Below are 6,974 nucleotides of genomic sequence, written 5' to 3' on the forward strand. Positions count from 1 at the left end.
TAAAACGGTTTGTAATTTTTTAAAACGATTTTCAACTGTGAAATTAGCGGTAAGTACCAGATTTTTCTAGACGGTTAATTAGTAACTTCCCGAAGAATACCACTCGAAACATTTAATATTATATTAATACCAATAAACTAATATCAATAAACGCCCGGGTTACCGGCAATAAAAAAAAAAAAAAAAAAAAAAAAAATACATTCATGAGAAATAAATCAAAATAAACCCCACGGAAAGATCGATTTCTAGGCCTGCCAGGGCAAGTCAGCACGTGTGCAAAAACTCTACCGTAGGTCTGTCCAATACACCAAGGCTGTGTGTGCGTCGCAAATTTTTGTGCACGACTGCTTCGCTTATGTCGTTAACATTCTGACATTATTTTAGGGTATTGTCTCGTCTTAAGAATTTCCCTATTTTTCGATAAATTCCCAAAACTTAATTGAAATAAAACTATGGGTCTACCTACCTACCAGCATGGGAGAACAGTGTCAATTCAATTCATTTTGTTTATTCTTTTAAAAACATTACAAAATTACATTTTATTTCGTTTTTAAGTATACCTATTTGTAAAATGGAATTAGGTACATAATAAATTAGCGGTGTTTTAACTATACCAAATATATAAACATACATAAAATAAAAACTATAAATAATTAATAATAATAGCACTTACCTTCATAAAGTTGAGCCTGCATCCTGACATAATTGACAAATATTGTTAAATTATGTTTTAAACGGTGACCGGATAAATCGTCACATCTTTAAAAAGTCATGGAAAGTGATGAAACAAAAACTTTAACTGGGTTAAGTAGGTCAGGTTAGGTTAGGTTAGGTTAGGTTAGGTTTAATAGTAAACATTTTTTTCTTCGTTTCCAATGATTTTATATCACTTTTTAAAAGTGTGTTGAATTGTCACTGTGTTGAGTTATCATGGAACCGTTTTAAACACAATAAAATAATCAAAAAACAAATCAATTTATTTTTACTCTGCACCTCAAATAAATCAGAAAATGTCATAGTCAAAATGAATTTTGACGTATTAATTAGATGGGTAAATAAATAAGTTACTATTATTAATAATTATTTTATATGGCTTGTAAAATAAGTAACATATTAATTACAACATAACTCAGTTAAGTTAGGTTATTAAAGTGAATTGTTCATGAACCTGCAAATACTTACCTCTGCGCAGTTGTGCACTGCGCACTGTGCAGCATATATTTCAAATTAAAATGAATTTATCGTCTGCAAGTCACCAGAAAGACAAGCCGATAAGACAAATCCCACACCACGATGTGGTTGGACATAATAGTTGAATGTTTCTTGATAACTTATCGAGTTTATTCTCCGTTCAATTATTTTGTTCACACTTTTGCGCGAAATGCAGGTAGGGAAATTAAATAATTCCATGTTGTTAAGATGCGCAAGAAATTATGGTAAATATCCAGAATATTCACAAATTATTAAACTAAGTAAGTAAAATTAAAATACAGGCAAAATTGTGTATTTTAATAGCTATTTCGTATTTAAAATAATCAAATTGGTCATGTTATTTTACTTTGCGACCTTCTTTTGTTCATTACTACTGATTGAAAAATAATAACGTGTGAAAAATAGTTTTTTTTACATATGAGGAAAATAAGAAAAGGAGGGAGAGAAAGATCTGGGAAGGAAAAATACATGAGCGGTTGGTTGGAATTCGGGACTCAGTGTATTCAGGTGTGATGGACGTTTCAATTAATCCCTCCCACTGTGGTGCAAGAGAGTCGTATTAGAGAGGTAAAAATGTCTCATTCAACCAGTTTCTCCAAATATCACGGTAGTTCATTAACCGAAACTAAGAATATAAGAACCTGAAATAGTTTTTTAGTTTGGAATTAATTTTTTTTAAAAACTAGCTTTAAAACTTATCTTCATGTAATATATTAATTTGAATGAAATATCTATTCGTAATTTTTCTTTCTTCGGTGACTAAAATAGCTGTTGTTTTAAACTAATTTAAGCATGTTAAGTGTATCAACTAATCTGGTTACTAACCTTTTTTAATTTCTGTGGAATATTCAAATTATTTAGTTCACTTATTACGTGTTAAAAATGTACGAGCTATTAGCTAAGTTCACAACCAGTTATTTTACAGGTTGTTGCCTAGCACCTAGCGGTCAGAAGCAAAACTAGGGCCTATAGATAAAACAGGTGTTTTAATTACCAATTGGCCTTTCTTTGACAGTGTTTTGTTTTGATAATTAGCTTGTCAGTGTGTGTTATATAGGTTATAAAAAGCCTCGCCGAGTGGATTTCTCACTTCTTCTCTCCAAAAAATAGTAACAGTCAGTCATTATGGTCAATTGACCGTTAATAAAAGTGTTTTGTCCGGGTCGGGAATAATTTTTATATCGTAACATTAAATAAATTAAAAATGCAGTTTGTGCAGTAAAAACGAAAACCATGCGTCTGTTATTTTGAAGACTTCATCAAGCCCCAAACTATTCTCAACAACGAAAAAACTTCATATTTCAGCTCACGGGAATAAAGGTTTTGATAGAATTTTCATGATGCAAACACACTTAATATTGCGCTATGAGATATTTATTTTATCAATGCGTAAAATGATCTCTAGTCTGTAAATAGTATAAAATAAACTAGTTTTACGCGTATAGACATACGCGCTTAGTTTGCGCTTAGTTCTTCTGAACTACGCCACGGTTTTCAATAATGTTTTCACTATCATCTAGAGAATTTTTTCGGGTGGCTTATATATAATAAATGCATATTTTATTTATAGAAAGTAGAAAAAAGTCGAGTAACGCCGGGTACACGTCAGCTAGTACCTACAGTATAATCACAATCACATTTCATTAGTCTCCTTTTTATATTCTTATTCTTATCTATAAATAATTTATTATTTTGTTTCCCGAAATGAGTTTTATTAAATTGATTGGGAAGAATGTTTTATAAAGCACCTAATAACCATATTTAAAATCTCATATTTAAAAATAACATTTCTGCAAACATAATCACAGAAATAAAGTCATAAAGTGACACGAAATAAATAAACAGATTTCTATTTGAAGAACACTGAGGGAATGTAAAAATATCTGCATAACTAAACAATAGTTATCTTCGGTAAGTAAAGCACTAAAATATATTAATGTTAAATGCAGTCACTAATGCTCATCCATTGTTCGATAAGTTATGCAGTTGAGGTGCAAAACCTGTACATTTAAACAGGTAAGTTTTGTTGTAAAACGACCTTGGAAAACAGCAATGGCTTGTTGGGAAGAAACACCGCAATATTTTACCCTCAAATTTAGTGCAGTTATGTTATTTTGATTTATGGTGGGTATAATGAAGGCAAGACGGGAATTATTTGAAATATGAAGCATTAAAACTTCTTGCACCAAAGAAATAATACAGTTTACCTGTTCTTTGCAAAAAGCTTGCTGAATTGTTTAGTGTTGCGTCATAAAAAGCCGCAGAAATGATTTTAGGATTGTTCTTCTTTGTTATTAGTACCTACGTGGCGATTATTATCTTCCTCAGTTATTTTTAATGGTAATAATGACCTTCATTTTTTTATCCCTGGTGAGAATTTCAGTGTCTTCAGTCATTCAAAATGCAAATCCAGAGCAGGTAGTGGATGCGCGCAGTTTCACCCTAGTGAAAAAACTTTAACTATGGTTGGTTATCAGATATAAATAGCCGACGGACTTAAGGCAGTAAGGCTTTCGACTAGCAATCCAAAGGTCGCGCGTCCAAATCTCGTTTTCAATCAAAATAATATATAGTATACTTGCGGCACGTTCCATCGTGGAATATACTATTAGTATAGCCCTGGTGTAAGACCACCATTAAGAATCAAAACGTTGCTTGAAATGGCTTTAGCCGTGTTTGGTGACCAGATCTGAATAGCCAGGTACACCCTCATCTTTATCTTTCCCATTTATTTCCCCCCCATTACTTTCAGCCTCACAACATACCCCAATTGAGAAAGCCATAGTCTCACTAACTCTAGACTGTTCGGAGCAGTTCACATTTATTTTTATTAATTATTTACTAACGGACCGTGTACAATTAAAACACATTACATATTAAAAACATACAGGAACAAGGTTTTGATGGAGTTTTTGACTTCTGCCACAGAAAAAAAAAATCCAGCTACGCAGCTTTCCCCATCTCCTTCTCTCTTCCCTTCCATATACCTACAGCACCACAACATTACCCCAAAAGAGATGCCTACTCTAGTTCCAATCAATTGATACGGTAGTTAAGGAACTCTTTAAGGCGATGCACTACGTCGTGTAACATTTTAAATTGAGCCGCTATCAATAACAACCCTTACGTAGATGGCTATAAGGTTTAAATTCCCGCTTAACACCATCCGCCTGTTTTGATTTATGCAAGAAAAAAACATGGCCAAAAATTGCCTTTTATTTTATTTTGTGGATGTTCAGGCATAATTTTTTTTCAATCATTTTATAAATAACTTAATTTTCCACATTATACAGTAAAATCATAACCGATAATGGGTTCGTAAGTAGGAGATTTTGAACAGCAGTTTTCATGGGCCTTTACATTTTCAATCATTTATTTTTTTCTGGGCTTATAAAAAGACTTATCTAAAAAATACTCTATTATTTCAAAGGACAAGATGTATTCTACTCGCAGTATTTAATTAAAGCATCTGAAACATTTCTAGGCGACCAAATTTTCAAACCAAATGATTTTGCATTACTACGTATGGCATCGCCTTAGTAATAATATTTTTTTATCACCTCGAGGGAGCTGTACAAATATAGGTACAATATATTTCCTAAATGCTTTATCTTTTTATTTATTGTTAAAAATAGTTTTCAAATTGATTATTGACTGAATTAGAGAAATATTGAATAAGAAAGATAGAACATCCATAGAAAACTACAAAAATTTAATTAGTTTTTTATTATTATTTTTAGAAACAAACAGTACATGATTTACAGTGATTAAACAAAATATAGGAATTAAATTCTTCATGTTGGGTACCTATGATATGTTTCCTTGTAAAGTCTGCTAATTGGTATGCTTATTCCTTAATTACCAGGTGACGTGTGTAGTATATAGGTGTGTGTTTAATGTATGTGTGAGTGTTTGGGGGTGTGTGTTTGTATGTATGCGCATTGAGCAGTTTATATTATTGACATGATGCCACGTTTAAATTTGTGCAGTGAATCCGAAAAAATTTCAACGTTTGAGTCTAGACAAATATTATTTGGAGTATGAGAGCTCGGTTACTTGTCGAAGTAGATGCTGCATTCGTTTTATAATCAAGCGTGTTGAATAGTACTGTATGTCGTGTACATCTTAAAGGTATGTTAAAATTAATAAATTAGATACGTTAGAGGAGCAGAGCTGCATTTTAATTTTTTGTGCGATTTAAATTTATGGATTGAATCATTGTTTGCAAAATACTAGACTTTCACTGGATAGATAACAATACATTTCAGTAATATTTTCTGATTATTCAATTGTAAACTTTGAGTTTAAAAATAATTATCAATCCTCAACTTTTATGTTAAATGAAAAATTCTATCGACATATCTCTGCAGGGGGGGGGGGATATCTGTTATCTGTTTACGTAAACCAGATTGTCTTGATAGGTAGCGTTTTTATATAATCATTTTTAATAAATTGATGAAAAACTTACCTAATTTACCTTTTTACAAGGTAAAGGTAGGTGGTTTTATCTAATGAATTCTAACCCCCTGCACTGTGATTCTCATCTTGGTATTAAAATAACAACGTGATCTAATTACAATACTTATTTTGCTTACACGTAAGGTATACCTAAGTATATTTTAAAATCGTTCGTCCATCTTTTTGCAAAAATAAACTGACCATCGACCAACGTGAGGTGCACCGATATATTAATTAAGTTGCCTAACTTTACCAAACCAGTACTTAAAAGCAGCTAAAAAGCACCATATAAGAAATTACCAATCATGTAAATTGACTTGTATAATAATAAGTGGGATTAAAATGAACTTTTGAAGTGAGGCCCCTTTTTTGGTGGAAGATTATTTAGTCATTTTGGTGCTTAAGGATAGAGATTTACTTACACGGGTAAAATATTTGACAAAAAGTGGGGACCGAACTAATTAAGATATAAGTTTAGATCCTTCGTGAATTTCAATATGGATGCCGATGCGCAAAATCACATGCGCAAAAACGATCATTCGTGACGATGCTTTTATCACGCGTTCGGGACATGCTTCCTTTCAAGATTTTATTTTTAATTGATTGGTACAGAATTACTTAAGTATAATAATGTTTTAAAATTACAGATGCCAGGGTTAATGTTAACATCTTGTTAATTTATCAGCGGAAATACCCTGATGGGGATTATTTTATTTTTATAAGTTAGCAATCACGGGGCCTCAAAATATCATAAATCACATTGCATTTTAAAATAGTCACACACCCCCAATTATTGCAAATATATCAATTTAACAACACGTATTGGTGGAGAGGTAAGTAGTTAGGTACATAGAGTTAAAAATAATAATTTATGTCTCTATTTATCTACGGTTTTGTGCAGTTAAAAAAATCAGGTTCATAATAAGAATTTGTAGGAAATGTGTAAAAGTATTTAATGCGTGGGTACCTACCTACTAAGTTGTTAATGAAAATAAACCAATTTGGGGAAAAGAGTTAATCTCATTTAAATATTGAAAAAAATGGACCCACAACTTGACAGCAATATCAAAACAAATTAAAAATTCAGGAAACTATAATAGAAAAATGTTGGTAGATCCTCAATTGTATCGACACTTCAGCAAAATTATGTGGATGGTATAAAGATAGATTATAGATTATAAAAAAAATAGATTATAGTTTAAATACAGCAATATTTTTTTAGTGGGAAATCGCACAAGAATCCCAACTGCTCCAAATCGTCTGGAGCCAGTGAGACTAAGGCATGTTGTGAGGCTGAAGGTAGT

This window comes from Hesperophylax consimilis, chromosome 14, assembly GCF_061612785.1.
Source record: "Hesperophylax consimilis isolate HC1 chromosome 14, BYU_Hcon_1.0, whole genome shotgun sequence".
In the NCBI taxonomy this organism is placed as follows: Eukaryota; Metazoa; Arthropoda; class Insecta; order Trichoptera; family Limnephilidae; genus Hesperophylax; species Hesperophylax consimilis.